The 24,042-nt window shown below is 40.3% G+C and overlaps 1 protein-coding gene across 1 annotated transcript in view; it reads left to right on the forward strand.

The window, feature by feature from the left end:
- The window catches only part of LOC115791091 (rho GTPase-activating protein 6), a 97,481-nt gene that overhangs the window by 1,154 nt on the left and 72,285 nt on the right, over nt 1-24,042 (forward strand). The window lies entirely within an intron of this gene.

Genomic DNA, 24,042 nt, shown 5'->3' on the forward strand with positions numbered 1-24,042 from the left:
ACAAATACAGTGAATGCTATAAGAGACATCTGCTGGGGCGTGGGTGGTGGTGGGGGGGGGGGGGGGGGGGGGGGGGGGGGGGGTAAATGTTTAAGTCTTGGACTCAAGCAGTCGCCTGTGTGTGAGTCAGACATCATGACCTGAGGTGGAGCCCTAACTCAAAGATTTATGGGGTTTAAAGAGGGAGTGTTTAACCCAGCGCTGACATCTGCACCTGGAAGCCCCACAGTACCAAACCAGCCTGTCCATTTCAGCCTAGAAACAGCATTTTTTTTTCCTTTGGTCTGGCCCAAGGGCACATGGGTAATTAACTGTGGGAAGGGATAGCTCTTGTCCACCTCTCCCACCTGGATTTTTTTCCCCCTTCCTTGGCCACATGGTCATTACTGTGTTTTAAGTCTTTGTGAGTCACACCTTATCCCGGGAGAGCTAAAGAAAGTCTTATGGAGCTTTGAGGATTAAATCATTCCAACAAAAGGTGCAATGGAGTGTCGATAGATTTTTCCCTCCTACTGTTGTCATCATTGGGTTCGTTGGGCTTTTGTCTTCATATAGATGTCAAACTGAGTGTGAATAAGGGGGCAGGCAGTGTATGAAATCCTTACCAAAACATACTTATTATAAGTGTGTGTGTGTGTGTGTGTGTGTGTGTGTGTGGGGCATAGTTGGCACGAGTCCACCTGCACTCTGGAAAGGTATAATTTTCCTGCCTCTTTTGAGCACTTAGTCTCCTTTTCTGAATATTTTGCTTGCATTTTGCATAGAGTGTAAGTGTGTGTGTGTGTGTGTGTGTGTGTGTGTGTGTGTGTGTGTGTGTGTGCGTGTGCGCGTGTGTGTGCGGGTGTTGATGTGAGGAGCTTAAGGACACACGGCCGGGGACTTGGTTCTCACGACTGCGAACAGTCACAGGGTCAAAAGCATGCAGCCATCAAACGGCTCTCTCATCATTTCCTATTAAAAGGAGCAGCTCCAGCTTCGCTCTCTGTTTTCACTTTCTTGCAGCATGCCTCCTCTTTCTTTCTCACACTCGCACAGGCATCCACGCTCTCCTTTCCTCCCTCTCCTCCTCTGTGAGATGTCTCGAAGTTCTCATTCAGTGGCGTTTCCCACCACTGTAAGTCTGCTTCAGTTGCAACCCCCTCCTCCGACTGAGGCCAACATGAGGCCATCAGTATGGAGTCATTAGCGCAATCTGGACCAAAGTTATTGCACCTCAGAGTGTTTGTAAAAATACAGAGCCAAGAAAGTGTTACTGGTCTGCTGGGATGTGTCAAACACTGACGGGCGTGAAGTAAAATTCTCAGATAAAGTGTAACCAGTCAAGTTATTTAGGTTTTACAGGCACATGATGTTAGCTTATCCAACATTTCAGATACATGACTCTATAGGGGGTGAGTGAACAAGGCCCCAGACACACAGGCCAAATTCACAGTCACAGCTAGAGACCAGTCTGTGACCATCTTGCAACCATGAGGGAAAAATGTGCATTCCCCAACCGACTGGCAAATTGTTGCTGAAGGTTGCCTGGCAATATTGATTGCAAAGGGTGCTGCACCAAAAGCCTCCTTTAGATTACTTTCGTTGGCAACAGATTGCTGCAGTTGCACACAGTTTGCATGGAAGATGCCAAATTGTCTGCAAGGACTCAACAACTAATCTCTGAGCGGTCGTTAGAGTGTGAAAAGTGTGACACAAAACAGGACTGGAGGTTGTTTGGCTTCAAAATAAAATTTGTGCCTTTTGAAATGTGTTGGCTGCAGTGCTGAAGCACAGTTTTTACTTTGACAGCGAAAATCCTTCTTTTCCTGTTTCCGTCACGCTTCTTTAAATTTTACAACTGCTCAGTAAATAGTCTGTGAATGTTTTCAGACAAGTCTCCATCTTCTATGCAAACTACAGGCAACTGCGGCAATCAGCTAGTGCCAAAGCAAAGCACCCTCTTTGCAACCAATTTCACCAGTGACAGGCAGTAACCACTCACCAACCAGTTGAGGAATACACATTTTTGCCTTTGCCAGAGGTGTGCGTGACTATGATGGACAATGTTTGAGCAATGTGTGCACGATGTCACGTGAGAACCCTGAATATTCACAATGATGCACTGAGGAGAGCAAAACAGTTTTTCCCAGAAAAAGAGGATCCTCATTCCCCCTGTAATTTCTGCCCATGTTGGTATCGACCTGAGAGCACGATTTGGCTGAGGCACAACCCTGGCAGGCAAGAGAAATATTAAATGAAGGAAAAGTTGAAATTAGCTTGTTTTTTCACACATGCCAAATGCAATCATAGCTTAATGAAATCATTAATAGGTGTTGGATGCAGTTGTAATCCAAAATCAAGCACTATTTATGACAGAACTATGATGCAGTCCTGTCTATTTTTTTTTTTTTAATAAAAGGAACTTTTACCCAATTACGAGGAATGGCAAAGGAATGAATCATCGATCTGTCGGTACATACAGTCACTGCTTCCATGGGAATTAAGAGGGTAAGCAGCAGCCAGGCACTGCTAATCAAATGCACTAGTGTCTCCATCTCTAGTGGGTGTCTCTAGTATGGGTGTCTCTAGTATGGGTCAGGTAAGTTCTAAACACACTGGACCCTAAATTTGCATCGTGCAATTGACATGGTCCATGCCTCCAGTTTATAATGCAAATTTTCTTTTGAATGTTTGATTGATGAATCAGATACCCTTAAAATGACCTCACTATGACATAACCAAGAGAAAACTGTCATAGAGCTACACTTTATAAAAACATTTTTAGACTGAGTAGAACCATAGATGGTATATAAAATATGGACGGACCCTCCCGATCTGTAAAGTGAGGCCTGTATAGAGATGTTTCAAACTTGTATTCTTTTTTAATGGCCAGTAGGGGGCGATTCTTCTGGTTGCAAACGGTAGTCAGCCTTTATAGAAGTCAAAGAGAAAATGGCTCATTTCATTGCTTCACTTATGGCATCAGATAACATTTTGCTAATGAGGCTTTGGTGTCAATACTTAGTTCCAAGTCCCTATAAGTACAACATGATGATTATTTTGTAAAGCATTAAATATGCGTTAAGATGGTCTGCTTTTTGGGGTGGACCTTTGTTGTAGATTTACCCCTCTCTTGTGATGTCTGATTTACAAAAAAGAAGGAGGGTGTGGCCAGAATACTCAAGTTAAGGCTTCATAATGAGACTTTATAAACCAATTGGTGACGTCAGGATGGATGCATCCTTCTTTTATATACAGTCTATGAGAAGAACATTGATGTTGACATATATATATATATATATATATATATATATATATATATATATATATATATATATATATATATATATATATAAAAAACAGCATTGTAATATCAGTGATGTAAATACAGGTGCCACTTCATGCAATGCTATCTATTCAAAGTTCAAGCATTTGCTCAGATAGAGATCCCACTTTAAATCATTTGCACGTGTACCAGTGAGTGCGTATGCATGTGAACAGGGCAACCTGTGCAGACTGGTCTCGTGCTATGCCTTTTTAAGGAGGGAGATATGGACAGAGAGGAAGAGAGAGAAGGAATGGAAGGGTGAAACATGGACAAAGTGAAGCAAAGCCTGGCAGTTATATTGGCCACAGTTGCTTAACAGTCACATTTTTCCATGGCCAGGTTGTTGATGTTGAAAGAGCGATGATACAAAAAAAAAAAAAAATCATCAGGCAGTACCCTTTGTGTTATTACAGTAGTGGGGGGGTCAGTAACTGGATGTGGTCCTCATCGTGGAGTTATGGACTCCAAAATTGGACATTGTATCAACACATGTTCTTGCAAAATAGCATGAGTAAAACAACGGTGTAGGTTTTTAAAGGCACGTTGAGACATTGGAATTTGAAAGTTTAGCATTTGAAACACACACTGAACCTATGTGTGCACTGCAGTAGGTTTCCATGCACGCGCACACAGATGCATGCGCGCAAAGGCTCAGAGAGGAAACAGTGGTCGGCTAATTTAATCTTGCTTGTTTATGGGGCTCCAGATTGTTGACACTGTAGATTCTAATTTTAGCCCCACTTACCCTAATGCTTTACAGGAGAGACTTAGCATGAAAAAAATGTTACTAAATGATTGATAACAGAGGACTTAAAGCAACTTAACACTGGGCCTCTGAGGTCAAAGCTTTGCCTTTTGGTGATTAACATTCATAACTGTAATCAAAATGTTGCATGCACGATTACAGCCTGAGCTTGTAACACATGGCGGGGTTAGTGGGAAAGTGAAGGAAAATGGGAAAAAAAATCTGCTTGCTTGAGCCCCCAAGAGTAGACTAATCTAAATAAGGAGACAATAAAAAGTGGTGTTTGCAGTAAAGTCTCATGTTATAAGCATCCAAAAGTGACGATACACAATTGTGGGTGCTTATATTTGCACAAATGTAGCCACAGTTTTTTCCCCTCAGTGTTACTGAACTCTTGTCATGAGAACTTTTAGATGAGGAGAATTCCCATTTGAATATTCTGTTTCCGACTGCTTGTGAATTTTAAGGACACTGGGAGCATTAAAGTGTTGTAGTTGCTTTCAGATATGCAAAAAAAAAAAAAAAATAAAATAAGTTGGCTTCCTTTATGAGCTCTACCAAAAGAATGTGAAGTGAGGAAGTAGCGCAGTTTTAGTGTTTATTAATATGTCATTGTATTTTACCTCTTGATTATCTTCTGGAAAAATTATGTCTACTTACATGTAATTTGTTACCATTCTTAAAATTCTCGGAAGGCCCACATACTGATTTGTGTTTATGCACCATCACTAAACTATGTCAGAGTACTGAGCGCTCAGAGAAGAACTAGAATAACACATTTTGATAACCAGCCATTTATTTGTGTTCTTAGAATCAGTAAATCTGTCTCTAACTTTGATGGTCATTAAGGGTGTCCCACACTGGTTCAGATTAAAGTAGCTTAACAAGACATTGCCATTAAATACCATACCATAACATTCAAAGGCCCTGGAAGATGAGCCCCTCTCACTGCAGGTTGAGGTTTTAACTTATCTGGGATTATGGGTTGCCTGTGTGACCTGAATAAACTGTGAGAAATACAAAACGTTAATACAAAAATAATACAAAACATTTAGGTTTATACTATAGACTGTACATTAAAGATGGACACAGCCCCAGTGTCAGTGCTAATTATCAGCACTAGGTTAGCAAGGTATCACAAAAATACAGAGAACTGCTAATTAGTCCTAAACTATTAATAAAATAATACTAGAATTTTACTCATGGTCTTCTAAAAGGCACCAACACCACAAACACAGGAAGGAGGTCTAGTTCCATTAGTTGAATTTACTGCAAATGTTCACTTACATGTAACTCAAACCAGCCATATGCCTAATTATTCATTATTTTAAGCATTAATACAATTTAAATAGTTAATTTTTTTTTTTTAATTCACTGTCACATGGTAGTTGTTACTCTAGCTACAGAGAGCAAAACCATTTTCTGTACTGGGCTGTAAACGTGACGAACCTATTTCTGCTGTAAAGCTGGGCATTTAAACACGTGCTCAGGGTGAACCTGCTCTCATCTCTGAAAAGCACAGGGTGCCAGTGGTGGACCTGCCAGTTGTGGTATTCTGTGGCAAATGCCAATCAGATTCCATGGTGCCAAGCAGCGAGCACAGGGTCCACAGGAGCACGTCTGGCTCTTGGGCCACCCTGTTTCTGATTGTTTGGTCAGAGACATTCACACCAGTGAGGTCATTTTGTAGCTCTGACAGTGCTCATCCTGTTCCTCCTTGCACAAATGAGCAGATACCGATCCTGCTGATGGGTTAAGGACCTTCTACGGCCCTGACCAGCTCTCCTAGAGTAACTGCCTGTCTCCTGAAATCTCCTCCGTGCTCTTGAGACACCAAACCTTCTGGCAATGACACATATTGATGTGCCATCCTGGAAGAGTTTGATTACCTGTGCAACCTCTGTAGGGTCCAGGTATCACCTCATGCTACCAGTAGTGACACTGATCCTAGCCAAATGCAAAACTAGTGAAAAAAACCTGTCAATAACGATGAGGAGGGAAAAATGTGAGTGGCCTCCACCTGTAAAACCATTCCTGTTTTGGGGGTTGTCTCATTGTTGCCCCTCTAGTGCACCTGTTGTTAATTTCATTAACACCAAAGCAGCTGAAACTAATCAATATCCCCCTCTGCCACTGAACTGACCAGATCAACATAACAGAAATTTATTTGTCTTGATGTTATACTCTGATTATGTGGGAATTGCTTTGCATCTCAAACCATTCCTGATATACAGTCATGTGAAAAAGAAGGTTTTCACAGAACTCTATGCAATCCTGTGAAAAACTGAGTACACTCCTAATGCTTCAGTGGAAATTAAGAGGGTAAGTAGCAGCCAGCTGCTGCTAATCAAATGCACTTGATTAACTGATCATCAGCAAGACCAACCACTTCTATGAAAGTAGAGATTTTGTCAGTTTGCTGGTCTGGAGCATTCAGATGAGTCTTAATGCAATGCTGCAATCTTCCCAAGAGTGGGCATCCAAGCATATCCCGTATCCCGCATATCAAAGTATTCTAGAGTCAAATGTGAGGCCATCTGTACGACAGATAAAGGTTGGCTGAAATTGGGTCATGCAACATGACAATGAGCCCATGCAAATCTACAACAGAATGGCTGAAAAAGAAAAGAATCAAGGTGTTGCAATGGTCCAGTCAAAGTAAACACTGCAAACAAACTGAAACTCTGTGGCAGGATTTAGAGAGCTGTGCATAAACAAATGCCCTCAAACCTTAATGAAATTAAGCAATGTTGCAAAGAAGAGTGGGCCAAAATTCCTCCACTGATAAAGTCATACAGAAAATGATTGCTTCAGGTTATTGCTGCTAAATGTGGTTCTACAGGCTACTGAATCATTGGGTATACTTGTTTTTTCACAGGAACATGAAAATCTACTTTTCACAGCTGTAAATTATAATATCAAAAGGTGTTTAGACACATGGAAGAATGACTTATTTGAAAAGTATCAACAGAAATTAAAGTGATACTTCAATAGTCACCTATTAAAACGCCATGAAACAAAAGGTGGAGAAAGAGTGAGAATCTTTCCTTTAAAGGTAACATTTACAGCACTATCTAATGTTAATGATGAAATATAACTGTCACTAGGAGCCCAGCATTTTGTTGGCTACTTGGTAGAATTGCCTATCAAACATTACTGTGATGCACTGTGATAGAATCACCCACAAGGTATGTGAAATATGTAATTAAAAGGTGTTTGTGTTGCATGTTTTCTGAAGCATTTAAACTGCTTCACATGTTTGCCTTTGCTTACGCTGTGAACCATACAAGGCGGGGAGTTGACACGGGTCATGGCTCTGAGCCAGGAGTCAGCAATTCTTTTTTTTTTTTTTTTGACCAAATGTGTTCCACACTGAAGTGTTTATAACAGCAATAACACTTTGGGGCTTTGCTGCAAATCCTTTAATAAAGAACAGGAGGAGCACTTTTTCTTTCACCTTAATGATGCAAGCTGTTGAAATTACATCCCTGAAATTCTTGTGCGGGATGCTCTCGACTGAGAACCGAAGGCAATCGTACCTTTGCTATCAGCACTCCCAAGACTCTGCGAGCAGGCTATCCATATTCCTAAAAGGATTACTCCACAGATGCTTGGGCTATTCAACCAGCATGGAGGATGGCAGCCAGTTTTAACTGAGTTAACTGAATCATAATAAAATATGTTTGCTGCATTATGATTAATTGCTGCATCATCAATTACAAAGTCAGCATTAGACATGAAAAATCACCCTTAAATGTGTGAAACCGTTATTTTACAGTGTACTTACTGTAATAGCATCTAACATATAAAGTATTGCAGTAATACTGTTGTATAAAATATAGGATTTAAAGTATAATGCTGTCAGCTGAATACTGTTGTTTTTGTGCTGCTGCCACAATAATCTCTATATACAGTTTATTACCGTAAAATGTATTAAAATAATGCAGATGTATATTTGCAAAAACCCGTCATTCTTCAGGTTGAGTGGGATCCCAGTCGGCATCTCCTGAGTTAAGTTTCATGTCTTTTCCCAAAGCCATCAGCAATTACAGTCTTCAACTGTCTTCACAAAGAATATCTCACAAAATTTCCTGTTTTTACATCCGTTTGTTACACTCCAACCCCAATAACAATGCAAAATGACAAACAAGCTTTATTATAGTGGAGATGCGGCCGTCCATTTGTCCGCAGTTGGTTCTTTTACATGTTCGAGCAAACAGAGGTCTGAACTTGTGAACCTTATTGCCTTCCATTTTTTCCTTCTTACTCCCTGATTTCCTCCCTAAGTTCCCTCCAAATGATGACGCTGCGTTGGAGGAAAAAGACTTTGATGTTTGGACGTCTTTGGAATGCTCGTATCAAAATTACACACACACACAAACACATGCACAATTTTTTTGTTTGTGGGTTTTTGCAGTATGTGTTTCTACAGTGAAATGCAAGTGGATCAAAATATCCAGTGAAGGAGTGAAATAGAGGATGTGGTCACACTCATGCAAGAGCCTTGATCAAAACACTGAAAGTGTGATGAAACACAGGTTGATTTTCTTGGCTCCAAACTGCGGGTCCTGGAGCTCGTCACAGTTGTGTTAAAGTTGTAGTCGAATCTCCCATCATCCTCGATTGCGATTAAAGGGCTTCTTTGCATCAGCCACAAATCAACAGAATAAATTAAGAAATTAATGAAAAGATTTGTTTCTTGTTACATACGTACATTCCTGGTTATAATGAGCTCTGCAGCATGTTCTCCTGGGAGAAGCTCTGCATCTATGCATGTGGGCCTGCAAAAAGGTTCTAGCATGATTACGATTCTTATTAAATTTAATGGGCCTGGTTGTCAACATTCAACTGATGGACCAAGATTTCTGTACTCGGGGGAGTAATAGAAACTGTGTAACATGGCAGCTTTTATAGCTGCAATAGTTGCATCATACCATCGCATCACTCATGTACAGTGAAATTCTCCTTCCTGGCCAATTTGGAAGAATTGGGTTTCTTAAAAAAAAAGCATTGCTTTTACTGCCCTTTGATTTACATTGACTTACACTGCTGTGCAAAAGTTTTAAACCACCATTAATTTCTCTATATTTGCTTCCAAGGAGCCAGACTTTCTTGTAATTTTTTTTAAAGTGCTCTTGAGCAGTAGTTCTCCAAGATTTATGAAGGTTTTTCAAAGTTTTTCTTCAGATATCGGCTGCTTTTTTACTTATTTGTAGGCCAGTCCTTGTACTTGACCATTTTCAGAGCAATGTTTCTTCAAAAAATGCCAATGATAACAGTCTAACAGACATAAAACAGTATTTTTGCACCAACAAGATGATTCCCAAAGTGCTATTAGCCAAAAACATCTCTGCGTGGTGTGCAGCGTGTCCTTAAAAAATTTGAGGAAACTGGACAAGTGGAGGACAAAAGAAGTAGCAAAAAAAGTATCTACAGCAGATGAACAGTATCTAAAAGCTATGTCCTTAAAAGACAGGAAAAAATCCAGCAAAGACCTGACACAGGAGCTGAGAGATGCATCTAGACCTTCAGCTGATCCATCGACTTGTCACTGAAGCTTCATCAGAAATGGTCTCATTCTTAAGGAAGGGGTTTATCTCCACTGAAGTATGCCAAATTACACAAGAACTGGACTGAAAACAAGTGGGATCAGGTCTGATAGAGTGATTAATTGAGTGCATTGATTGGACTTACGATAGCAGAAAGGCACCTTCAGTTTTTGATCCACCATACAGTACCATCTGGAGAACGTTTGATTGGCAACGGCTTCATTTTTCAGCCCGACAATAATCCCAAACACACTGCCAGCAATAAAAACATACCTGGATAGAAAAATCACACAATGGAACACTATCAGTCACGGATCTGGCTCCCCAGAGCCCGAACCTCAACAAACCCTGGAGAACTATTCCTGAAGTCTACTTAAAGAAATGACAAGAAAGCTGCCTCACAGAGTTCAGGCTGTGCTGAAGAATAAAAGTGGTCACACCAAATATTGACTTTCAACTTTGTTATTAATTGTATAAACTGTGTTTGCCTTATATATTATATTTTCATTTTTGTTTAAATGTGTTTCAATAAATCACTGCACCTATTTCCCATTTTCCTGGCAAAATATAAAGAAACAAGGAGTCACTCAAGATTTTGGCACAAGATAAAAGTAAAACTTATAAACTGTAGTGCAGTAAAGTATGATTCCACTAAAGGAACTGGACACCAGAGGAGATGGGTAGTCTCTAAGTTCACTTCGGTGTTAAGCTGGATTTATTCTTTGGAATTGGCTGCAGTAGTTCATGGAAGAGATACAGATAGGTAGTGGTTTATCTAAGTTAGTACATTTACTTTTATATCTTCCACATTTTAGGGGGAATAAAGCAAATTTTACTGTAATATAGGACATTTTTATGACAGCTGTAGTTTATCAAATGAAAATGTTACATTTAAAGAATATGAAGGTATAAACTGTATATACATGTATATATACCCGAGTAGGTGACAGCAGAAAGTGAATGAAATTGATTAGAAACTACTTCGACAAAGTCAGATTATCAACATTATTAAATCTGAAAATTTACTTTATTCGATGTTTGCTGTAATTTGGAGGTTGAAGACAAGAACTGTGAAGGAGTCGCATTGTTCTCTATGTAATTGGGACACTATTTATTTTTAAAATAAGCTAAGTTTTCCCACTATAAAGTGTGAGTACAGCTGAGAAAATCCTTTTTAGCTCACTGGCCTTTTTCCTAGATTTTTCTGTAACACAATATCTTCCTTTTGCACCATAAAGTAATCAGACAAACCTAAACAGCAGATCACACCATAAGAAATACAAAGTAGAAGCCAAGAGGAGATGATATAAACTAGTGTTTAAAAGAGCCCCCAAAATAGCGTGTTTAAGAAAATGTGAACAGAAACATGAAACCTCACAGAGCAATTTTTTTGGACAAGTTTTCATGATATTCAGTGGAAAAGAAACATATGAGGCTACAGGGTTTGTTTGGTAGTATTTTGGTTTAGCATTCTCACATCTCCTTTGGGAGGTTTTCTCAACAATGAAGGAGAAGGGGGTGGGCTGCTTGAAATAGAGATGACCGAAAAGAAAACATTAATTTCCGTCGCCAGAATCTCTCTGTCTGCTGCAGATTAAAAGCCTCCTTCAGTCAGAAACCAGCAGCGTTGAGTTTCTTTTTCTGCACACGAGCTCTTGCGAGTGTGCGCTGGACAGAGTCCAGAAGTTGGGTCGATGACCTAATCGCGTGCTTTCAAGTCTGAAGGCAAAAATGTCTGTCCCCTCTTTATTTTCCTCTGTGTGTGTATGACAGTGACCCCCTATGTCCTCTAATGTTCCCTCTAATGTGGTTTGTCATGGTCCAGCGAGGAAGCATGGATAAGTCGCACACATGCCACGGTGTGTTAAGTTTACAACTTCCCATTTATGTATTCATTTCAATCAGTGTAAACTCTGGTGATATGATACGCACACTGGGTGAAAACATTTCACAACATCTCAAAACACACCCGCCCTCCGTCTAATCTTGGAACAGTTAGAGGAAGATAGAGGCTGAAAGAATGTAAATGCGCACTTTTTTATGAGCTCAGTTATTTATAGATTTTTATTGTAGAAGTTTAGAAAATTTGCTATGAGAGAAGTATCTTTAAAATCAATATCAGAAAAAAATATTCCATTTTCATTCCTTTACTTTCCATCCTGAGGCAGTCACACCAACAAGGACAACTGAAAAAAGAAATATTGTTGACCAATAGCAAGCAATTTTGACATTGTTGTTCTTTGTGGAAATGGGGACGCAAAAGATGCCAACATAGTCATAATAACTACAACTGTGCTGCATGCATTGCTATGAGACTGGTCAAATCCATTTTGATAACAGCTAACGCTAGGAAACTTGGATAGCAATGGACATCTAGACGGTATGGACGCATCTCATGAAACCCGCTAATCAGTGCTAAGTAACGTCCAAAAAAAGTTAACCATGGTCAACAACCAATGTGCTTGTTCTTCAAAGTAAAAACATGCTGTTTCAGTATGTGCTCCTGTCAAATTGCACACAAAAAACTGTGCGTCAGCTAGCAGTGACGAGTGCAGCGTTGCGATTGTGCAGCCATCCCCTGCTCATTGCGAAAATTTGAGGTTTGTCAAGCTAATGACCTCACAAGAATAAACTCTTTAATAATGAGGTGATAATTTAACATGAATAAACAAATTCAGTGCTTGAAAAAAAACCAAACATCTATTGATGTTAGTTAGCTAGCTAGCATTGGCACTGCAATATGCTGATGATGCTGCTGCTTCTGCTGGCTCAATATTGTTTGGTGGTCACTCCCAGTCCTCTGTGTAATCAAATAAGTTTACACTGTCAGTTTTATTTGGCTGTTGTGAGTACACCATCTGGGAACTTCACACTGTAAGAAGTCATACTTGTTAGTGTGAAAACACTTAAGCATTCAAAACAGAAAATTTAAGAGTGTGCAAAGAGTATGAGACATCGTGCAGTTCTTCATTAATCCAAATCATATACCAGCCATGGGTAGTAATCTACATCACCTGTGGCGTAGTATATATAACCAATAGAAGTGACTAAAAAAAGCACAGACCACATACTTGCCACAAGGGTACATAATTTTTTCATGGCTTCTTTTTTCATATGAAACAAAGTACATTTAAGATCAGGGCAATCTATATGAGATCCATTTAAGTGAAACCTAGCAGACTGTGGCAGCACACACTTGCCGCTGTTTTCTGTCCTGATATTTTGCTCAGGGTTATGGATATAGGTTAAATATCTGTCTGCTGCGTGTGCATCAATCCTCATAAAGCATATCAAAAGGATACTGCAAATTCATATCCTGTGCTGTTGCTGAAAAATGAGCCTAAAGGAATGAAACCCAATTTATAATTTTTTTCTTTATTTTATCAAGCTCTGCTTTTCCTCTGAGTGAGACTTGATTTGAAGCTTGAGTTCAGCGAAGTCCATCTTGCTTACAGCCCTCGCAAGTATCATCAGTGTGTCTTTGTTACAGATGTTTGCACATCGCCTGTTTTAACCACCGTAGCCCGTTTACATTTCACTCCGGCTCTGTGCATCACTCTGCATGTCTGTTTGTTACAGGATAAACCCTTTCGGTGCAGATTAACTTATGCTCCCATTCACACATGCAGGATTTAGGCTGCTCTGAGGACTAAGCTTTGAGAATTAATACCTGTGATTGTGTGTGCTTTTATGCATGCATGCACACGCACGCGTGTGTGTGTATTTTACCTTGCAGACCTATCAGGTTTCCGCTGATCAAATAAATTAAATACTTGCTAAAGTAGTTTAAATAAGCCACGAATTTAGAGAAAATGTGCATTTTGCCGGGTGCACCCCCCTTCCCATACGTGTGTGTGGGAGTGTGCGTGAGCCTCTCTCAGTGGGGAGGTTTAGGGAATTATTTATTTGGAATTCCAGGTCAGAGCTTCACGCCGAGGCCCCGGGGCTCCTACAGAAAGAGGGCTGGCGGCTGACTGAGTGACCCCCAACTTCCTCTCCATTGCTCTTCTCTCTCTCTCTCTTTTTTTTTTTTTTGCATGGTTTTATTTTCCTTCACAGAAGCTCACTCCCATCCATTCTTTATTTCACTGATTTACTTTTATGGACATGCCTACGAACCCCTTTGGTTTCTGATTTCCAGCTTAAGCTACATGGAGCAACTGAAGGAAATAAAGATGAGATCACACCAGCTTGAATTTAGTTTGGAGAAAAGAGGAACCGACCCGGGATCGCAGCCTGACTTTGTCGGATAGGTCCAGTTTCACGCTTCCAAAGACTGCAGCAATATGTCAGGTTCCTTTGACCCATCTTGACTAAGAAACTGAGAATAGCTAAATCAGTGTCATCTTTCAAATGTCTGCGCATTTTGTTTTTAAAGACAATGTACAATTTTCTGTACATTTTACTTTACAGAAAACTTTAGATGTTAGATTCAACTCATTGTCATTGTGCACACAAGGTACACAACGAAATGGTTGTTCCAGTGTTCCAGTACAGTGCTCCATAAAGGTTTTGTCTACTTGTCCTGATTACTCTGCCTCAAAAATCTGCCTGCCATAAATTACGGTGTTGATTTTTATAGTCCCCAGAGGATGAGTCTACTCTGATCACCATCAAACTTTTAACCTAACTCTACAACCTGTGTATCATATTTGATACATGAGTTTTTGAGACCTCTAAATCATCAGTTTTTTTTTTTTTTTGGGGGGGGGGGGGGGGGGTTGTCCAAAGGTTAAATAAACACTCCATTTAAATGCACTATAGCCAAAGTGTACCAATATAAGCACATAAATGTGTGTTTCAGACATCGTCTTTCCATTAGTCTGAAAGGATACAGCTTAGTAATAAATCGAGGAATCTCTGTACGTCTCTTTTTCTGTTATCTCCACAATCACACATCCAGTCTACCTCAGACTCTGTGTTTGTATTGCTGGGATCAGAGAAAGTGATGTGTTGAGTCTGAAGACATTTGGACCCACTGGGTGGTCTCATTTTGGCATGTTTTCCCCCTGTTGCTTGGCTACATCATCAAAGCTGGTAATGGCATTGACATGAGTAGGCAAAGCACTCAGAATCCTGAATAGAAATTTATGGGAGAATTCTAAAATGATAAAAGAGGCAGACGTCCTGCCATTGCATCATTGCAGTCATGTTGTTGCACACACTAGATGCTCCGAACTGTTTCAGCTGTGTGTGGTTGCAGGAATATAAACTTTCTATCTTAGCAAAAACATGTGTTGCTTGCTTTTTCTTGGCTTCCTGCAAGCTAGCAGGTTGAGCTCGCCTGTCATCTCTTCATTGCTATGGTTTCGTGTCAGCGCTCTTGAGTAACTGTTTGCCATTAGGTTGTGAAACTGTGAGCAAAGTGCAGAAGGTGTTTTTAGTGGATGTGACTGGCGATTCTCTACATGCAGTTATTACGTGGCAGTTATTTACGGCTCGCTCCCCGTTCATTTAGCTAGAGGCTTCAAAATAAGATTGCTTGGGAGTTCGTGAGACTTGCTCCTACGAGGACTTTGATGTTGTCATGAGTTTATAGGAAAAGCACTTTCCTGTTCCCAAACAAAAAAGAAAAAAACAATCACCCTTTTGTAATCATTAAAACCCCGATAAAGGTGTTATGCTAGTTGTTTTTGTGATTCATTTAATAACCGTTTGGGTTTTGGGCTGAACCTAAAACTGTGATTTGCATATTGTATTGTTTTATTGTGTTTTACAAGCCAACAATTGGGGGAAAGAAAAGACATCTAGTCCCTGGGCGTTCTCCTGTGATTTTCCCACAGTGTTGGCTATCGTAACAAAACGCTGCTCGCCTCACAGCGAGCCATCTTCTCTCCAGCATCTTATCGTCTCCGTTCTTTCCACACGTCTCTTGGCCGCCTCGGTTATCTGTTGGGAGTACACTCAAACAATTGGCTGAACAGTTAATTTAATTGGAAAATGTCTTAGGGACTTTCTCTAAAGCAATGTTGATTTGTACCTCACTGGTGTAGCGGAGCACAGCAGAAAACATTTACTCATTCTTTTTGGGGTTATTAGGTCAGTGCTAGAAATGAAGTCATGTTAAGGCAGACACTCAAGTGACACCCACAGATCATCTTACTAACACATCTACTAGAGACCGAACCCTTTTTTTTTTCCCCCTTAGCCCATCCGACCAACCCTGTCATCCAAGGGTACAAATCAGGGGTTGCAGCTCCTGAAAAGCAAAGTGATTTAAACCAGATGACCCCCTTCACCCCATCAACCCACAAATCTTTCAGACAGTAGGGAAGCAAAACAGAATGAGACAGTGGGCCGCAGATCGGTGGCTATAAATAGAAAAACAGCTCAGAGGAGGAATGGGTCAAGGCGCTCAAGTTCCAGGGGAGAAGTGTGGAGAGGCCTGTTGCTTGCAGGTGTGTGTGTGTTGAGGATTAAGCAGCATATATCTCCACTTAAACTACGGTGTGGATTTTCTTTACCGCAGCTTTATAATGCAGAGTTTCTGGTTACAATGTGAGCAAACTAATGGTGTAAATTCTGGAGTATTACTGTAGCTTATCAGAAAGGCATTCTCAAAATGTCCTAATGCCATCTAGTGGGCGATTTGATTATAACTCTTTTCCATTCATTTTTCAGCTGCTTAAAAACTTCTAATTCACATGTATGTGGCTATTGGACAAATTTTTGAGTACTTGCTTATGCTCAAATCTGCTGCTATAAACACTGAAAAGAAGTTAAAAGCCTCTGTTCACTGTTAAAAGTGTTGTAACAGATTAAAGCAACTGAAATGTTATTTATATTGATGTCGTTCATATTTAAGGACAATGCAAAGTGAAAAGTCTCATATTCAGGCCCTCCTCTCTTGCAGGCTTTTCTGGGGCCACACGTTTGACACCCCTGGTCTGTAGTATGAAGCTCTGTCACTATGTTTGAATAGTACTGGGGTTGTAATATATTAGGTATTTCTCTTTATTTTGTTTTAAAAAGGAATAGAATGTATCTGTTATGGCGACCCCTTGTCAATAAGTAGCCCCAGTATAACACTAAACTTTTCATATATCCACATATCTGCACAAATCCCTATCCTGCTAAGGAGATCATACAGAAACTGATTCTTGCAGTAGCCTCTTTAAATATTACCACAAAACCCACAGCAGAGTCAGTGAAAAGCAGCCCATAGCCCATGTTGTGGTGACAGTGATACTACTATAGCAGCAAGCAGAGGTAGAAGGGTACAGTCCCACAAGCCTGTTCATGTCCAGTCTTGTAATGGTTCAGTCACACAGCAACCTCCTTGTGACTGGGAAAAATCAGTGGTTGCATGGAATCTTTCCACATTTGCCCCAAGGTTGAGGGTATTGCACACTCAACTTCTGGGCAACACAAGGCGATTGCACAGGTTGCCTGATGGGAGGCAACCTGTTTCCAAACGATCTCGTTCCAACTCAGATTGACTGCAATCACTTTCAGACAGATTGATGAAGCTTTGCAAAAAATGTCCATCTAACTTAAAAACATAGAAATTGCCAAGATATTGCAATCAATCTGAGTCGGTCTGTGCCTCCTTTGGTTGCCAGCTGGTTTTAATCTGGTTATATTCCTCTGTAAAAGCAAGGTTGCCAATTAAATCACAGTCCTGCAGCAACTACATATCTGTTTGCAGAGGAATTTCTGATTCACATCTGTGAGGTATGGATGGACTCTGAATGTGAGTAGCTAATGTGAATTTCTTGGTTTGTAGAGAGCAACAGATTTGCAATTTATCACCCTTAATTGCTATATTACCGCAAACAGATCACATGTAATTGCTAACCTGACCCCACTCAATCATGAACTGATAGCAGACTGACTTTATCTTAAAGCTACTTGCAGCTGCTCCCTTGCCACAAGGGGTCGCCACAGCAGGAAGCAGCGCATGTTTCGATTTGGCAGAGGTTTATGCCGGATGCCCTTCCTGACGCAACCCCGGGGCGGGGGGGGGGGATTCTTGTCTCCAGTTGAAATTAAAACATCGACTTTCTGCTAATGTGTTAACCTTGCTATTGCTGTTTTATCCCATCTTAACGCATGAAAGTCGCTTTAGAGACAGCAACATGACTGCAAGTGGTCCTCATCTTCAAAGTGACCATTTCAAAGGCAACAAGATCACGAGTTCATAGCAGCTGCGCACAACCAAACCTGAACCAGTACATTTATTCTCTTCTGTGCCACAGCTTTCTGTCAACACATCCCTACAGTCAGTTAATGAGAGTCCCCTGAGTAGTAAAACAAATATTCAGCTGGTTAAAAAAGACTTGGCTGGAGCTTGAGGTTTAAAGCAAGACATTTCCTGTCATGGGCTCTTAGGAAAGACGACCCAATATGTAAACACCAGGGACAGGCAGGGGCTGTAAAAGCAAAGAATTTAATAGGATTTGATAAAGGGTGCGTTTCAGTGTTTCAGGAAAATCAAAAAGCATTATAGAAAGGAATGGATGATGACACAATCACACACCAAGAAGAGAAGGGTAACAAACAGGTGACCTCAATCAGAAACTAACAAGGGCGGAAAAAAGTTTCATCTGAAGGCTGTGAGGTTTTAACCAATATCATTAAGAAATAAACCTGCCTTTATATAATGGTGATATTATCATCAGAAGTTCTTTCAATAAAACGCTGCCACATTTAAAGTAAATGCAGAGAGTAGAGGTTTAGCCAGCAGAGGGCGCCAGTGAGCTTCTAATAACTCAGCTTGTGAACAAACTTGGGGAACACTGAGCTGTCTCCTGGCTCTTTCACACGCAAACACGCACACACACAGACACACACACACATGATGAATCACAGTAAAAATGTGGGTGGGCTGCATTGTGGCCAGTCACAGCTGCACACATCTGTCTCTTCAGTCCCTCTGTGTTATAAGAATCTTATAAATACATTACAAATGCTGATACCAGCTGCAGGCAGAGTATATTTCACAGCACTGGGGCCAAATAAAACCTTTAATAATGCATTGGACAAGGAGGAAAAACACAACAATTTGATCCCAGTTCCTGAAACATCTTAACTCCATAAGAATGTTTCACAGCCCTCAAACATTTAAGCCTTATTTATATAGATAATCCTTTTTCGATAAGTTGTGGGCTGCAGAGCACTAATACAAGCACACCCCCCACTGTTAAAGCTATCTGAGCAATAAAATCTTCTGGTAAATGTGGGCATGTGTTGGTATTATTACACACCAGCTTAGTATTCTCATAAGGCAACTCCAGAGAAATGGAGTTGTTTGCACTGTCACCAATGCACGCATATCCACACATATCCACACACACACACAAACATAACAATGTGTGTTTGTACTGCTTTAGTAGGGAACAGCGTCACTTCCAAGCAGAGATCATATTCTCTCCTGCTGTGCACCTTCCCAGAACATTTTGTGTGTGTGTGTGTGTGTGTGTGGGATATTAGTTTTTGAGGTGCAGTAGTCCTAGAAGATTCAAAAATTCTTGGCCTTTTTGGACCTGTAATGCTAAAAACATGTTTGCTTTAAAAAAATAAATCACAGGAGGATTTTTGGAAATGAAGGTTAACCCTGTACTTTGCTGACTTTTCCTACTAAATAAATAGTTCTACATGGGTCATTGTTAATTGGGTTTTTCCAAAGACTGTATAAAAAAGATGGACGTAACCACAAGGGGTCACCCACCATATTCTTGGCTTATTTTCAAGCCTTATCATTAGAGTTTTGACCACTGAGACCACATTTGAACAAGAAGGTGGAGTACTCAGTTATCAGCTAATGCTAACTAGCATAGCTAGCGTGCTGCACTCTACTATATGGGTGCAACACACAACTCCTAATTCGTGGGAAGTTACAGACTTGAATTTCAAAGCACAAATTTCTTAGCCAGTTTATCCCACACAAGCCATAATATTTGTCAGATAATCCCATTAACTGGGGTATTTTAAAATGGGAATCTATGGGGATTGAGCTGCTTTTGGAGCCAGCCTCAAGTGGCCACCCCAGGAACTGCAGTTTTCAGCACTTCCACTTTGGCTTAATTTCTCATCCATGCAGGTGACTGTTTGGTCTTTATGGAATAACTCTACTGGCACAGAAAGTGCTGCATTTTATTTTACAGCTGCAGAAAAAAAAAATTCATAAAAGGAAAACAGAAGAAGCAGAAGATTGACAGACAATGAAAACCTAAACACAGTATGAAGTTTTAAGAACTTTTTATCTGTTTTTGTCACTCACTGTAGAAAATTTAAAGTGAAATTTAGCAGGCAGTTTAGCAGGTAATGTAAGTTAGCATGCAGGGCACACTTTTAAAAGAATCACTGGAGGCCTGTCAACAAAGGAAGACAAATTATTTCAAAGAGGTAGAATACAGCTGCATAGATGAGATGACTGTGCTTAATAAGACTAACAGTGAGGTGTGTCAGCCTGGTTTCCCAGTGAGAGCTGCAATTTGCCCTAATTTGACCTAATTGGATGAGGTTTTGCTGTTGTGGAGCTGCCAGCTTTAAGTGAGAACACTGGAAAAAGGGGACTTTAGCTTAACCACTGACACCAGTGTCTAGAGAGTGGGAGATGGAGAGAAGGTAAGGGGGGGGGGGGATGATAAGCCAAGAGAAAATAGGGGGAATGGAAGGGTTAGGAAAAAACAAAACAAAAAAACACCACAAATATACACACACACATGCACACACGCACACCTGTGTTGGATTAGCTCAAGCTAGCAGGGAGGCTGTGTGTTAATGGAGATTTAATAGGCTCTGAAATGACTTACTGCAGCCATACAGTGTGTGTTCAGATGTGCAGTGTGTGCTTCACTGTGTGTTTCTAAAGGTTCTTTTCATGCTTTTTGACTTTATGAAGTTATTAAATCTTTCCATCTTGATTTCTGTTAAATGTGTAGACAGTCAGCTATTGTAAAGTAAATGTGGGGCATGCTGGCTTTACAATATCTGAATGTTTAAATTTGGATCATAAGCTGTGTTTACAGAATTTGGATTTTACATGGTGCCAAAGGAGGCTGGATTGTGTGGTTCCAAGCATAGGCTGTATAAAAAAGATGGGCATAGCCACTGTGATGTCACTCACTGGTGTCAGAAAACTCTTGATATGAAGCCTCAAGCTGAGCTTTTTTGACGTCTCCATCTTGGTGTGTCATGTGAGGTCATAGAGCAAGGGACCTGTGGGCCGTTTTGCCAAAGACTTTGATACAGCTGGACATCTTTTGATGTTGCCTCGGCTGGTTGCTGGCTGCTGGATAGAAGGCAGGTTGAAGGCATGTCCGGCTTCATGTTTTAGACCCGCATGTCTGTCTTTTTATATACTGTCTATGTTTTCAGCGTTTTAAGGCTGATGTCTCTTCTGGAAGATTTTGAATGCAATCATGTGACAGATTATATAATTTGCACTTAGGTTGCATCCAGGAAGTCTGTGATTATGTTGGTGCTAATTTGCATATATCTGTGTCTGTGCGAGGCACCCATAAAGTCCCTGTTAATCAAAATCACGTCACCATATCATCCTTATAAGGTGACTTGTGGTTCAAAAAACCAAGGCAGCAGCAACCTAAACGGTAAAGCTTGAGGCAAAACAAGTTCACAAACCAGTTGGTGGTTTCCATCTTTTATTTACAGTCACTGTTTTAGAATTATGATGCTTGGCCTTTATTTCAAAAGACACATATTTCACATTTCTAGCACATTATGCTGTTTTGAAAGCATTTGCTATGACATCTGAGCATCAGCACTTGCCAACAAACTGTATTAAATATCAGTTAAAGAGGACATGAAAGCATCTTAGAGAAAATATCCACACAGAACTAATTACTGTGCAGATTCTGTTCCTCTTTTGCCTTTGTTTCCATTTTATTTTTCAAGGATTTCAAACTCTAACTCTGCAGACTCACCCCTTTCCGACTGTTCTGTCTGTTGCCACAGCAACAACTCAGTGATGTAAACACTGCCGCTGACCCTGGCTGTAGGAGTGAGAACAAAGAAAGCATCTTTCTGTAACGTAAGCATTAAGAGATAGTTTATATGTTCAAAGGCTCTGACGCAGTCGGTGCAGCTTCTCGGCAATGGAAAAAATCAAGATGAATATGACTGAAATTATAAATACAATTAAAATAGGAGTGAAGATACGGAGTGAAAAACGTCATTTACCTTAACCGTCCTTAATATCTAATGTAATATTATGCATAGGGATGAAGGAGAGGGATTTTTACAGCGCACACTTATGTTTCTGGCAAACTAACTAACACAAGATTATGATTTCTATGCCAAATGTCACCTCTAACACATCCCTGTACTGCAGTAAAAACTGCACAGCAGGCTTATGTGCTCTTTTTACTAGAAATAAAAAAAAAAAAAAAACCTAAATCATCTGAAAATAATGACCTTTTTACTCACCATATTAATAATTACTGATAATTTAAGAATGTATTGAAAATCAAGGATCAGTGTTGAACTCCACAAATAAAACTGAACAATTGAGAATGATTCATGACCTGATGAAGGCAGCACAGTGGGACAGCGGTTAACACTGTCGCCTCACAGCAAGAAGGTCCTGGGTTTGAATCCACCATCTGGCTGGGATCTTTCTGTGTGGAGTTTGTGTGTGGGGGGTTCTCCAGTTTCCTCCCACAGTCCAGACATGCAGTGGGGTTAGGTTAACTGTTGATTCTAAATTGTGCATACGTGTGAATGGTTGTCTCTCTATGTTAGCCCTGTGACAGGCTGGCGACCTGTCCATTGATGCCTTGCTGGCCCTTTTTTGTTGAGTGAACTTCTAATATCTTATTTGCATGTTACTTAGTCACTTGCACCCATTTGCTGATAAGTTGGCACTTCATCCTCTTATTTAAATATGGTCATTTTTTGGCTCACAAACAACAAGATGGCAACAGCCTTAAAGCTAAAACCAAGGCTTCAAAATGTAAGTCCTAGTGGCTATATCCATCTGTACGATAGTGTATATGTGTCAGGTTCATATTCAGGTCCTTTTATTTAGCTTTTTTTTTTTTTTACATTGCTTGTGTGCAGTAGAAATGGACACCAAAAAGAAAATGTATATTTATCTTTTTCCTTCTAAGAAATATAGTCAAAATGTTGTATTTCATGCTTACATTGAGCTTTTACATAAATTATTGAAATATGCCTATCAAAAACAAACATGCTTTCCAGTTTGTGCGCACACACACACACACACACACACACACACACACACACACACACACACACACACACACACACACACACACACACACACACACACATGCACACTGCACATCAGCTGGACAGGTTGGAACATTCAATCACTTATTTTATGGCTAAAATCATCCAGCAGAAGGAATAACCAGTGCAGACCCAGCATGTGTGTGTGTGTGTGTGTGTGTGTGTGTAGAATGATACAAGGTAGTGGGAGTGTGGGTGGAGCCAACCAGGGAGTTGAGCTTAGATTCCAGCTGCATTCCAGAGGCAGAAGAAGAGATGGGAGATGGATCTGTCAACCCCCACCTCCTGTCTTCCTTACACTTTCTTTCTTCCTCCACCTGAGCACACGCACACACACACACACACACACACACACACACACACACAGACAAACACTGAAGCCTGCCTGCTGAAGCTCAGGTTAAACCACATGACAATAACTGTCTAGCAAATTAACCTCCTCAGAACATAAAACCTTCATGTGTGTTTGGGTGTGTGTGCCCAAAAATCTCAAGTTTATTCTGCTCTTCCATATTTAGATGTTTCAGTGGTCAAAACTAAATCAGACAAAGTAAATGTTTAAAGTAATTGTAGACAAGTTCTATTGGAGGCATTCTTTTAGGACAAATTGTTAAAGCATCTGAACCATTTACAAGTGGAGCATACCAAAGCGCTGCAAGAATAATGCTGAGACTTTAAATTGCATGTTATTGGGTGGATGGTTGGAAGGTCAGCTCGTTGATGGATGAGACTGGTGATACTCCACATTTTTATTATTGTTAATGAATCCCATGAAAAGACCAAACCCAATGATAGATTTTATCCCTCTGCACTTTAGCTCTAATTCCTGCAGCTGTAAATACACTCGAGAGACATGCTGTGTGTTAATCTACAACTGAAAATATTGCCTGCCAAATATTTATCTTTGAGTCACATTTGCTAAATGTTTGAGCTGATACTCTTTTATGCATTCAAATCTCATACAAAGGCAGATTATTTATACTGCTGTAGTCTGCCTACAGTTGCTGCTACAGCTGCATGCCACTTTGCAACCCACGTCAACCTCAGTTCCGTCAGGTGTGTTGTCAGTAATACCACCTCTATTATACTTTGGGCTTCCTTTAGGCCATCTACTTGTACTAATAGTCCTTGCAACTGGAAAAGAAAGCCAAAGAAATATGAAACCAAGGCAGATCAGACTGAGGAAAAAATGACATTCACATCCATTTCATGCTGTGATTATTCAG

The sequence above is a fragment of the Archocentrus centrarchus genome, chromosome 2 (assembly GCF_007364275.1).
Source record: "Archocentrus centrarchus isolate MPI-CPG fArcCen1 chromosome 2, fArcCen1, whole genome shotgun sequence".
Taxonomy (NCBI): Eukaryota; Metazoa; Chordata; class Actinopteri; order Cichliformes; family Cichlidae; genus Archocentrus; species Archocentrus centrarchus.